At 42.0% G+C, this 13,685-nt stretch overlaps 1 protein-coding gene across 5 annotated transcripts in view; it reads left to right on the forward strand.

The window, feature by feature from the left end:
• LOC122815212 (voltage-dependent L-type calcium channel subunit alpha-1C-like) overlaps nucleotides 1-13,685 on the forward strand; it is a 2,602,552-nt gene that overhangs the window by 1,295,627 nt on the left and 1,293,240 nt on the right. The gene's annotated exons all lie outside the window — the stretch shown is intronic.

Below are 13,685 nucleotides of genomic sequence, written 5' to 3' on the forward strand. Positions count from 1 at the left end.
TGACAAGATTTTATGGGCATGTGTTTCAAAATCCACACAAGTAGGTGGAGAAATAAGTAAAACCAAATTTAATGGGAGGTGGCCCATTTCTGTCCTACAGTGAGGTAGTAGATCACATTCTCTTACCTGTCGTAGGTGGATTGGTAGAGTCACAACTGAAGATAGCATTTCTCACACTGAGAAACTGTCTCCATATTGCTTAAGTGCAAGGAAGCCAAATTATGCCATGTGATGTCTGCTGAAGATGCTGTTTGTAAATTGTCTCCCAGTTTCCCTGAATAGCTGCTTAGATCATAGATCACGTTCCATTTATTAAACAGTCATGCCATAATTGAAAATGCTGTTCGCAGCAGAAATCATTTTCCATACTATTCAGTCAGAGACGGTTTCATTTCATAGACAGGCATGTTTAACCTTAATTTTGCCTACAGTCCCAGTTTAGCCATAATTACAACTCCCGTGTGGCAGTTACACATTCTGATATGGAATGTTTGTGATTTTGTTAGCTATGCTATCCAATTTTGTACTGTTTCTAAATATTGTGTACATTTTTCATGTTACTTTTGCACTCCTATTTGGAGAGGATGGGAGGATACAGATCTACAGCACAGCCAGTTTTGGATTCTGAAAAAGCAGGAGTTTGTCAGTAATTTGATTTGCATACTTGCGGCATGTTACAAAGCTGCAATCCCACAGCAGTCCATTAGCATGTAAAGGAAAGAAAAACAAATTGCAACATTAAGAGACACATATTATGACATTGTAAATGTACAGAGCTGACACTGATAACTCAACAGACTCTCACACATTCCCGTTCTCCTATAGTGCATTCTGCATTCTATAATGCATGATACCTCTTCTAATGGGAAAAAGGTTGTCAGAGATGTATCCTCTCATAGCTCTCCTATGATCAATAATTAAAAAGATGCTGTTTGTCAATATAAAGCTTTGAACATTTACACCCTAAGAGTGCAGTCAGTTTAATATTTTGCAGAATGGCTGATCATAAATCTTTCTGACGGCATGTAGGAACTATGTATGTGTGCATACTGTAGTCTGTAAAGCTCCAGTATGCTTTCCTTTGTTAAATTTGCTGAATATTCAGACCTGATCCTAGGCATTTTTTCCAGATGTAAACATCCAAAATACTAGCAGATGAAAATGTTGGAAATGCTTTGCTACTGGCTGAATATTATTTATTTATTTATTTGTGGAAAGTAGGTTTAACAGATGTATTTTAGGCAATGTTTGAGGAAGCACATTTTTTCTCATCCAGTTTTAGTGTTTTTGTGGGGTTGATAATATAATTTCCTTATGGTTCAGTACCTAAAGCAATATTTACTATATCTGCAACCACTTACTGGGGTGATCATGTAGAGGCCATGTATTTCATTTTCAGAGACTAAGTTGATGAAAAAAGTAGCTCAGTAAGCTATGGTTTCTGGACATATCTCAACATCTGAAATATTTGTAAATTCCTATTTTCCACATGGTACTTTTGGCTGGATTTTCTAACATTTCAGATATTCTTCCTAAACAAGCAATTTAGGATAACTGCAAAATGTAGTGCTATGTTCTGTGTCGCAGCAAAAATGTGTTACTTCACTTAACAGAAATTTTGGAATAAAAACTAAAAACAAAGGGAAGAATGTGAGTTAAGACTTTGTAGTTAAAATCCAGTCACAGGAACACTGTGTTCGCACTAACCAATGTGCAGTGTTAGAGTAGTTTTGGCTTTCTGTCACTACACTGCTAGACAAACTGCCAAGTCTTGCTGTCCAGTTGCTATACTTTTTTATGTAGGATTTTACCAGCAGCTTCTTCTGCTGAGTATGATTAGCAGAAGATTGCTAAGTGGAATTTTTCTACATAAAATGAAAATAGGTAGGCAGTGGTCATCCAGCCAAACAGTTAAATTAATTAAAGGAATATATTCACTGCTGTGGAAAATTTACCTGCAATGTCACAGTTCAGCAAGAAAAATAAATCAAACCAGTTCAGTGGCCGTTCAGAAATATTTTTGGTATAGAATTAGTCACTGCTTGGCAAATCAGCTAGAAATGACAGTGGGAAAGAATGTGACTGACCTTCAGGGTGTTACACAGAAATTTCCAATTTATTCTAACAGCCTCATAGAGTTTCCCCTCCCATCCCACCTCACATTTCCAAATTCATACCTCATTCTCTAAGTGTTGCCTGAACACACTTACGAATGTTATGTATACCCTTAAGCTTTTTGTCCAATATAGTCAGAAAAATAAGCCATTTTTAAATGGCTAATCCCACTTGGTAAACAAGATGTATGCAAATGTCTGTTGTAAGCATTAGCTAAGACAGACATACACATTTTTTTGCTTTTCATAAGATGAGATATGTCTACTATGAAATAGATGTTTGAAAAATATACTTACTTGGCAAGACAGAATATGCCTGGCTCTAGGTGGGTAAGCAGGGTATGTCTGTCTTATCCGTGTCACTATTCATTATCTATTTAAGGCGTATTGTAACATGATTTAATTCTTGCCGAGGATCTGAGACTTTTAATAAAAGGTAGGAAAAAACGACCAGTATTTTTATGAAAGTTAACATGAGAGAGGTCCAGAGATCCTCATTGCTTTATTTTTGCCATGTGGTAGAATAAGGTGACAGCTGTGGAGGCAGTGGGTTTAGTACCATTCCGAAGGAGTGATTTTGGCTGAAAACAGAAATGCCAGTTTTAGGATTCACTGTGAGAGATCATGCTAAATCCACCTACAGCACACTTCCTGATGCAAAATTACTGAAAAACTAATGTATTGAAGCTGTGGTTAAAACACTTAACACATTCCATTTCCCCACATGTAAGGGGTTTTATCCCTCCTTTACTCAAGCAGACTAACTCTATAGTCACACAGAAGTGGAGAAAGAGAAAAACTATTCATGCATGAAGTCAGTAGACACACTTGCTGTGAACTTGCAGTATAGCAAAACACTGTAAAACATGTTTGAGGACTAATAATATGCAGAGAAATACTTTTTGCCAACTGGTATTTCTTACATGCACGCGCGTGTGTGTGTGTGTGTGTGTGTGTGTGTGTGTGTGTGTGTGTGTGTGTGTGTGTGTGTGTTGTATGTATATATATATATATATATATATATATATATATATATATATGTGTATATTGTTCATGAATGCCACTAATAAAATAACCAAGACATTGTAAATCAGACTGGTCAATAACCTTTTATTAAAAATATCAAACGTTAAGCACTTACATTCCCATACCAACTGAATTTCCACCCCACCGACTGTGGCTGTGGGGGATTCCATTGCTGAGCCTTTGGCAAAGTTAGTGGATTTGAAATTAAAGAATTAATTTGTGGATAAACATCATATCCTTAGGGATTACTGGAACCTGTTGAGTGTTTTGGTAAAACTATTTTTTGTTGAAAACTCCCTGTTGTTAGTGGTTGAGAATAAGGATTTGTTTCTAATTATTCTGCACCAGGAGGGTTTAGAATGGTTTCAGCAGGCACTTTTGTGGAGACACTAATTATGGTGGTGGAATTATGGACCAGGTGTTGACCTGTAATTATGTATTTTTTGAAGGGGAATACTATAATTAGGTCATCGGGTTAGCTGTGGAGGCTGACACTGCTCCAGCTTTCGCAATTGTTATTTCATGGTGGTTGTGGGAAACTTCTGTGTTTTTAAATCATGATATAAGGATTAGTTGCTAACATATTTGTGACAGCTAAGTGACATATTTATGGTTTAGAAATGCATTGTTGAAATGTTAAATGAATTTCTGGAATTCATGAATCATTCTACTGAATTTTTCAAGTTTAAATTTAATTACCATAGGTTCATAGGTAGGTACTAGGGCCTATTCACACCTAGCCAAAAAGGTACCCTGGTTTTCGCCACACAAGAAAATTATTTTCCTGTGCCCCTGTCAAGCAGAGCCACAGAGGTGATCCCCAGGGTGAATTTCCTATTTCCCATCCAATCATCAAGATTTTTCTTGAAGAGTGCTAATGAAGAGCTTTGCTTGATATAGATAGGTAGCTTGTTCCAGAGTATGGGGAGTCTCTGGGACAGGAATCTATCCCTCCATCATGTTCTGTTTATTGTGGTGACTAGGTTTAGGTCCCTAGAGCATGTAGCTCGGAGGGATTGGGATTTCTTTAAGTGGAGCATGTCCAACAGCTCTGGGTTTGACATAGCTTTGGATGTTAGGCAGAGATCGCCTCTGAGTAGGTGATATGCGATGGAGTAAAGCTGGAGTTTTTTGAGACGGTCTGCATAGGGCATCTGTTTGAGACTGGTAATCCTCTTTGTGAGGTATTTCTGCGGCCTTTCCAGTTGTTGTAGATGTCTTGTGAGGTACATACCAAAAGGGGCGTTGTACTCTATAATAGGTCTAATGAGTGACAGGTAGAGGGGAACAATGACCTCTTTTTTCCTGGATGAGAAACCTTTTGTGATGAGGTATGCCATGTAGAAGGATTTCCTGACTACTGTGGCGATGTGATTATCAAAGGAGAGACTACTGTCCACCTGTGTCCAAAGGTCTCATCACAATTTCGGTGTTAAGTAGACTACCAACTTTGTGGTAGCTCATGGGTACAGAGTTTTTACCAAAGGGGATGGCAATGCACTTTTTGGCATTGAGCTTGAGGCCATGGCTTTGATGGGTCTGTATTATAACATCGAAGTCTTAAAACTTCGAATGTTATAATATCGAACCCTGTGCACCGAATGCTGAAAATAGCGAAGCTGCAGAATATTGAATACTTTCCTAGGGAAAGTATTCGGTGGGCCGTTTCTGCAGCTTTGCTATTTCCTCGACTGTGGAGCGAAGGTTACGGATCAGGTTAAGGTAAGTGTGCGAACGAAGGTGAGTGTGCGATAGGGACCTTAGGGTTAGGGAGCAGGTAAGGTGAGTGTGCGATAGGGACTTTAGGGTTAGGGGGCAGGTAAGGTGAGTGTGCGATAGTTAGGGACCTTAGGGTTAGGGAGCGGGTAAGGTGAGTGTGCAGTAGTTATGAACCTTAGGGTTAGGGTTGGGTTAAGGTAAGTGGATAGCAAGTAGTGTATGTATGGTTTAGTGTAGGGTTTTGTGAAGTGTATGTGTGTGAATTATTTATTTTGGTGTGCTTGTATTGTGTGCATGTTTGTCAGAACAGCGAATTTTTTCCCTGGGAAAAAATTTGCTATTCTGAGTGTTCGATGTTATGGTCTTTCGATCAAAATGGTTCGATATTATAACATTCGAAGTTTTAAGACTTCAGTGTTATAATATAGACCCAGCTTTGACACCAGGCATATGTCTCAGTGAGGCCCTTTTGTAGGATGTCCACATCATTAGGAGTTTCAATTATGGCTCCTAGTTTGCAGTCATCTGCGAACTTTGTTAGCCTGTACTTCAAAAAAGTAGATAACAAACAGGAGAGGACCCAGGACTGAACCCTGTGGTACACCACTTGTCACTGGTCTGAAGTTGGATTTGGAATCTGCTACTTTCACAGTGTGGGTTCTGTAAGTGAGCCAATTGGCAACCCATCTTGTGACATAAGGATTTATACCTAGTTTAATGAGTTTGTCTATAATTTCAAAGTGGGGTATGGTGTCAAAAGCCTTAGCGAGATCTAGACAGGCTGTGTGAACCACCTTACCCTCGTCTAAGGCTTTGGTGACTGCTTCATAGAAGTCAATCAGGTTTAGGAGACATGATCTGCCTTTTACAAACCCGAAGTGGGTGTGGTCCAGAGTCTGGAGATTACCAAAGTCTTTGTTTATAAGTTCCATGATGATAGGTTCCATGGCCTTGCAGACCAGGCTCGTTAGGCTAATGGGGGTAGTCCGTGGTAACTTCCCCTTTGTGGAGTGAGATAACCATCACTGTGCACCATTCAGTGTGCAAAAAGCCTGAGGTGAGGCTATGATTGAACATGGTGCTTAGGTGGGGTGCCTGTTCATTCTGTAGTTCATTTAGAATGCAGCCTGGGATGTTGTCAGGTCCCACGGATGCTGTGTTCTTGGCTTTGGAGAGTGTGGTTTTTACTTGTGCAGCCATGATTTCAGGAATTCTACATTCTTCTGGTATAGAGATGGGCCAGGTTGAGGCACCTAGCCAGCGAGACATTTCCCTGTGGTACATTTGACTGGGGACACATGGCTGAAGTGACATTCAGCTGCAGTGAAATATGGCTGTTTGCAAATTCCCTGTGGGCAAAGAGAAGCACACCCTGCCATGCTCACAGCTTTAATAACCAAATGAATGTTGGCAGAAGAAGTAATGAGTGTTGTGCTCAGTGTACAGTACATACTTATGTAACTACAACATGTAGAAGTGTGCTACAGCATGAAGGAAATCCTGCAGGATACTGTAGTCACATTTATGCTCAAGTATGTGTTTTAGGTAATGTTCCGTAGACACTGTGAAGGGGGTAGTGGTCCACACACTCCAATTATAAAAGCACTGCCCATTGTGCACTGCATTTTTACTACCACTGACATGCCCTCTGGCCAGCCTGCTGCTGATGCCTGCCATATTGCCTACTGTCTCATGTTCCCGTGGGGACTATGGACATTGTTTTCCCCCTGTGCATTTGGTTACTGAAACTGTGGGCATGGCAGCGTATGCTTTTGTTTGCCCACAGGGAATTTGCAAACAGCCATATTTCTCTGCAGCTGAATGTTACTTCAGGCATGTGTCCCCATTCAAATGTACCACAGGGAAATGTCTCACTGTCTAGGCACCTGAACCATTTGCAAACAGCCATATTTCACTGCAGCTGAATGTCACTTCAGCCATGTGTCCCCAGTCAAATGTACCACAGGGAAATGTCTCGCTGGCTTGGTGCCTGAACCCTTTTACTTTTCTGATAGGTGTAACTTGTGACAAGTGATGTCGATTAATTTGTATTTAAATGTGTGTCTATATGGTGTTTAACTTTCTGATGAAGTTCCATTGGTTTGGGAACTAAATGCCAAAAAAAAATCCATTATTATATCCTTTGAGAATTCATCTACCTTGGGGAACTACCACATTGACAATACTCCCCTAAGAGCTGACCCATTGTTTGGGATTTGTAAAATTTTGCGGACCATGATCTAACTTTCGATCAACTTGTGTCCTTTGTTGTAGGAAAATCCTTCTGTATTGCACAGCCTATAAGCAAAGGGATTGTGTCTGGATTTAACAATGTTATTGTCTCCTTTTACTCAGCTATCATTAGGCCTGTGATTGAGTATAGTGCCCACTTTGGGATGTATCTGTCCAGACACATGCTCCAACTGGAATGCCTACAGAGATACCTTACTAAAACGATACAAGGCCTAAACAACATGTCCTACATTGACTAACTCAAAGCCCTGTCACTATACTCAATATTTTACAGAATGCTAAGAGATAACCTGTGTCTGGCATGCAAGGCATCCTCCAAACCTGTACTGATGGTCCTACTGCACACCAGCAAGTCATATAGCCTGTATACTTGATTTAGGGATCTAAACCTCTTCTGTAACATCAACAGAACAGTTTGTAGGGACAGGTATATATATCTCACAGAGGATACAGCTGCTTTGGAACAGACTCCCTATCCATGTAAAGCAAAGCTCATCCCTGTCATTCAGGCTCGGCTTGGATCTGTGGATGGATAGTAGAATATTTACTCCAGAATTGCCCCTATACTACAAAAGTAAACTTGTGCTACTGTTGTAGGTCTGAAGAAGCCTTCTAAATTAAGATGAAAAGCGCTTAACCGTTTATTTTTATTTTTGTATCATACTGCTTAGTTGCAAAATAATAAACCTGTTTTTACTTTTTTTTCGCTTTGGAGACTTTGTGTCCTTGAGCCTTCGTTTGTTTCCTGAGTTTCCCTGTACTACTTATAGCAGCTGCTAAATGCTTTAACCCACGCATGGATCCTCTCACATTATCTATGGTATGATCTGAGTTATTCTCACTACGGGGTGATATAACATTATTGCCTATGGGATGAGTAAAGTCAGTCTTACACCAAACAGGATAGGTTAATTTAAGCACCAAAACTGGAAAGTAGCTAGGCTTAAAATGGCATGAAAGGGCAGCTAGCTTTGTATTTAACTATGAACCTATATATACACAAACAGACATACACATGTATGTTGTTGCAGTAAACTCTGTCAAATGTAGTTTTCATTGCCAGAGTTTACTTGTTGTGTGTTTATATTAAAAGTAGTTATTGTCAAGGATAGAAGATTGTCAGAAGTAGAAAAATCAACTGTTCATTTTCTTTTTTGTTTGTGCTTGTATTGAAGGTAAGTGGGGTTTCTTGTAATGTGTGATATACCAAACATTTCAGCATTATGGGTGGGAGTATTTGTGCAAGTGTGTGTGAGTTCAAATTAGAGAAAGGGCTGGGAAAGGGGAAATATGTATCATTAGGGAAAGGGTTTTTGTAAGATAATATGTATGGTTAAGGTTGGGGTAGCAGCAGGGTGAGGATTAGGGTTAGCATATGTGAGTAAAGATGGTTAGGGGATGAACCCCCCCCCCCCATCCATCCTTATGAATGTGTGTTAACCCTAACTCTATCACTGCTCCTAACCCCAACCCTACACATTATCTTATGAAAAAAAACCTTTGGATGTTATGTTGTCGCATCTCGCTTTCATTCTTACTGGTTGGGTTCAGAGCCGATCCTCGGCTCCAACTCAGCCGCATACTATAGCTAGAAGTATTTCACTTGGCTCGTGGTTGAACACCTATCCCATCATGCAGTGTGTGGTTCCCCAGATCTCATTTGCCGCTTAACAAGTTTGGAGGTTCTTTAATCTTGGCCGTGGATAAGTTTTGAAAAATTTAAATATCTTGCTTTTTCTTAGCTGTTTTTGCTATCTAGTCATAGAGAAGTGACTTTTATATAGTTAGCTGCTCTTCTAGAGTTGTGTGTGTTGTTTATTATATTCTTATTGTGTTTACTGCTTGAGTTGGCTGTCGCCTTAGTCACAGGGCTGTTTTCTCCCTATCCCGTAGTTTAGCTTACTGCTCCCTTTCTAGTGTGCATGTTATCTTGTCATTTCTGAGTCTTGGCTCATTTAAGTTAGAGAGCCAAGTGCTGTTTTTTATTAGAGGGCATTGCTTATCTTCTTCTTTATACTTTCTCCTTTTAGTAGCAGTGCTAGGTCCATTTAAGTTAGAGGGCCTAGTGCCTGTTTAACTTTGAGGGCAAAACTGAGACTTTCTTATTTCAAATAGATTTGCTGTGAGTTTAGGTTCTTTGATATAGCGTGATCTTTAACTTGGATTATTACGTGTGTTTTAATTAGAGTGTGCCTGTAATTATATTCTTAGTGTGCTTTTTGCAGTCTCTTCCCTTTTTGTTATGTCTAAAAAGAGTAGAAAAAGGAACCAAAGCTGTCTGGCTTTAAAAAATGCCAAAAATGTTCGCAGAAAGTGTCTTTAACTGATGGCCATAGCATTTGTGTCTACTGCTTGGGGGCCATCCACCTTCAGGAGCCGTGTATGTTTTGTCATTCCTTCAGTTCACAAGTTTTGCAGGAGAGAAAGAATAAGTTAATTGTCAAAGTGTTACTGAAGACTCCATTCTCTGAAACTCTAGAAAGTCAGAGTACCTCCAAGCCTATGTCTCCCTCTTCAAAAGGGAATAAACCTTCCAAAAGACCCTCTGCTTTTTCTTCTTCTTCATCGGGTCATTCTGAACCACTACCAAAAATACCTAAAACTTCTTCAGAGAAACCTATCTCTTCAGCTCCACAGCTTTCGGAACCGAGAAAGTTTTTGGAATTGGACAAGTCGAGTCCTTCGACTTCACAGCCTTCGGAACCGAGAGAGGCTAGCTTATGGAGCCGGTCCACTGAATTGCTACCAGTCTCCCCTACCTTAAGATCTCCCATATTGGAGAGATCTCGCTCACCTACCCTTTCTTCTAGGTTCTCTAGAAGCCTATCGGATGAGGATGTGGATAGGGCGGTATGCAGAATACTGAAGTCACGGGCGCTGGCTAAATTATTTTCAGATCTGATCCAGCCGGTTCCAGAGCCGACTAAGACTGTTTCATCCACACCAATTCCTACTCCGAGCCAAGTTGGATCTTCAGAGCCAGAGTGCCAGGTACCTATCGCTGCAAAATTTTCAGTTCTGAGACCCCTCCAGGAAATTTTGGAACTGTTGTCTCCTCTGACACCCTCGGTGCTGTTCGGGGTGTCTAGTGGCCGAAGCTCCCCGGCTAGTTCTGGGGGGATGCTCGGACCCAAGGGTCTTTGGTTCCGAGCTTACCTCTCGGGGTGTTGGCACTGGTGAGCTCATCTCCTACATCGGGCTTGGAGCCGGTTTCCTTGGAGTTGGGGATTTCTTCTACTTCTTCGGAACTGGTGGCATCCTTGGAGCTGGGAGGACCTGCTTTTGAGATGATGAGGAGTGTGCTGTCCTCTTCTGCAACTCTACATAAGGGTACTGGTAGTCTTCCCCCCAAAGCACCAGCATCTGTCTTGGCAGCACTCCATCCTCAGGACAGCAGAGATTCAAGGCCTCAGACAGCCCCATTGGGTGAGTCCCACTCTCCTAAGACCTCCCCAGAATATCCTTCTGAGGAGGCTCCTCAGAAGAAAACATGCAAGAGGAAGCATCTGGACTCCCCTGACGAATCAGTAACCTCTGACATCAACCTCAATGAGTCGGGAGGGTCCCCATGGTCGCCCTCTGAAGATATCTCCTTCACAGATATCTTAGAAATCCTGAAACAGAGAGGTGACTGGAAGTCCATCAACACTTCCTATGAGGAGTCAGTATACCTGAAGGCCTTTGGATCTCAACCTTCAGCCTCCTGGGTGTCTCCACCTTTCGATGGACTAATGGAATTGATTAGTCAGAAGGCGTGGGAGTCACCAGACACAATGGAACCAGTCACTCGGAGGCCTAATAAATTTATAACGGCTCCATTAGAGAAGGACTTTCTTACTAAAGGTGTCCTTGTAGATGCTATGGTGGTGGCAGCATCCACCAAGAAAGAACTCTCTGAAACGTCCTCATCTGTCCATCCACTGAACAAGGAGTCTCGAACAATGGACAGATATGGGAAGCATATTTTCTCGTCAGCGACTTTTACCCTGAGATCACTGAACTACCTTACGCACTTCACTAGGCTACAAAGAGATCTCCTGAAGGAGTTAGGAAATACTCTCCAGGGTTCACTAGCTGTAGGGGTGTCAGACAAAGTGACCTTGCAGCTATTTACCTTAAACTCCGTAGTTAACTTTTCCGTGAGGCTTATTTCTTATGCAGTGGATGGAGCGAGCAGGGTAGCAGTTTCAGGAGTTTCCCTTAGGAGACAGTCCTGGATGCATTTGTGTAATTTTGCGGAACCCTTTAAGTCTACCTTTGTCAATGCCCCTTTCAATGTTTCCTCACTCTTTGGACCAAAAGTCAAAGCCGCACTCACCAGATGCGAGCAAGAAGGAAAAACTCTCTCTGCCATGGGATTACATTTTTCTCTACCTTCCAGTCCCTATCCCAAGGGTCAGAAGGGGGGAAAATGTGGTTCAAAAAATCCCAGGCAGTTTTTCTGGATGCACGAGGTGAATCCTCCCCCAGGGCAGAGGGGGAGGTTATAATGGTAGACGCCATTCACGAGGCAGAGGGGGTCTGCAAAAACAGGATGACCGTGATTCCTTTTGCGGTTGTCCCTTCCAGCGCTCCTGAAAGGAGGCCCATCTGTCCTACTGGGGAGGCAGTCAGGGGGGGCAACTATCTTTGTACCCAAAGGCCTGGCGAGATCTCACAAAAGACAAGTGGGTTCAAAATATAATATCCAGAGGTTATACCATTCCCTTTTGCCTTCCCATCCCAAAACTCAGAAGAATCCTGGATGTTCCACCCAGTGAAAGGGAACAAGCAACTATAGAGATTCAAAAGTTGCTAGAAAAAAAAGAGTCATCGAGGAAGTCTCCGCAGACCAAATAGGATTCAGAACTTACTCGAGATTCTTTTTAGTGCCAAAAAGAACAGGAGACTGGAGATCCATATTGGATCTCAGCAAACTAAATGAGTTCTTAAAGAAGTCCAAGTTCCGAATGGTGACACTGCAGTCAATTCTTCCCTTTTTAGGGAAAGACGATTGGATGTGCTCAGTAGACCTCCAAGATGCGTACTACCACATAAAAATGACAGGCTATCAAGGAGTTATCTACGGTTCCAGCTGGGAGCCAGTCATTACCAATTCTGAGCTCTGCCCTTTGGTCTCACTGCAGCCTCCAGAGTGTTCACCAAATGCATGGCAGTAGTCACGGCTCACTTGAGACGATTGGGATTCCAAGTGTTTCTGTAGCTAGATGACTGGCTCCTGACTGCCACCACCAAACATCTGCTACAACAGTCAGGAGGCGCCACCTTACAAATCTGTTCTCAATTGGGGATAACAATAAATTCAGGAAAATCTGCCTTGTTGCCATGTCAGCATATTACCTTTATAGAAGCAGAAATAGACACCATCTCTATGATGGCAAAGTTACTGGCAGAAAGAGCTTTTGCGCTCAGACAACAGATTACCGATCTCCTGCCAAAGACAAAGGTAGCAGCGGAACAGTTCTGAAAGTCCTAGGAATCACGGTAACAACCATAACACTAGTCCCCTTAGCCAGGATGCACAAGTGAATTCTTCAGTGACTCCTTTTTTCTCAGTGGTCCTTACAACAGTTTCCCATATCTCACCAGATCAGGATTATGGAGTTATGCAAAAAAGACCTAAGATGGTGGCTCCTTTTCAGTCATGTCACGTTAGGGCAACCGTTTATCCCACAACAAGCTCTGGCAACTGTGATCACGGATGCCTTCCAGATTGGGGGGGGCATTATCTGGGGAGAATAGTCCAAGGTACATGCCAGGAACATGAGACCCATTTGCACATTAATGTTCTAGAGATGAGAGTAGTGCTGTTGGTGTTGCAAGCACTTCAGGACTCTCTTCCTCTAGGAACAATTGCAATTCATTCAGACAATATGTCAGTGGTTTGGTACATAAACAAGCAAGGAGGAACCAAGTCTTACCCTCTTTGCTGAGAGGCCCTCAGTGTATGGCAAAGGGAAATCTCTTCCCAACATTTTCTGATAGCAACGCACATCCCGGGGAAATCCAATGTGATAGCGGACAGGCTCAGCAGAGCAATATTGATGTCCCATGAGTGGTCCCTAAAGAAAGAGATAGCGGAAAGGATATTCCAAAAATGGGGCCAGCTTTGCTGTGATCTATTTGCCACTTCCACAAATACCAAATGCAGCAGCTACTTTGCCCTAATCCCCCCTCCAGGACAGTCACCAAGGGATGCACTTGTCCATGATTGGCCCTCGGGACTACTTTATGCCTTTCCCCCATTTCCCCTAATATTCAAAGTCATTCAGAAAACCTATTCGTTGGGAAGCAGGATAATTCTCATCACTCCGTACTGGCCTCAACGGATTTGGTTTCCATTCCTCCGCCCTCACATTCAGGAGGAACCCTGGACTCTGGACCTCGTTCCTGACCTCCTGACTCATATTTCAGGAATGTTTCACCCCTCCCTCCAAACCTTCAAGTTGACAGCATGGCCGGTCCAGTTCCCAACTTAGGCTTCACAATTTTACGTCAGTAGTAAAACACATCTTGGTATCCTCGCACAAGGCTACAACAAGGAAGTTATACTATAGTAAATGGGAAAGGTTC

The sequence above is a fragment of the Protopterus annectens genome, chromosome 11.part0, assembly GCF_019279795.1.
Source record: "Protopterus annectens isolate FY-2018-M chromosome 11.part0, PAN1.0, whole genome shotgun sequence".
Classification (NCBI taxonomy): Eukaryota; Metazoa; Chordata; order Ceratodontiformes; family Protopteridae; genus Protopterus; species Protopterus annectens.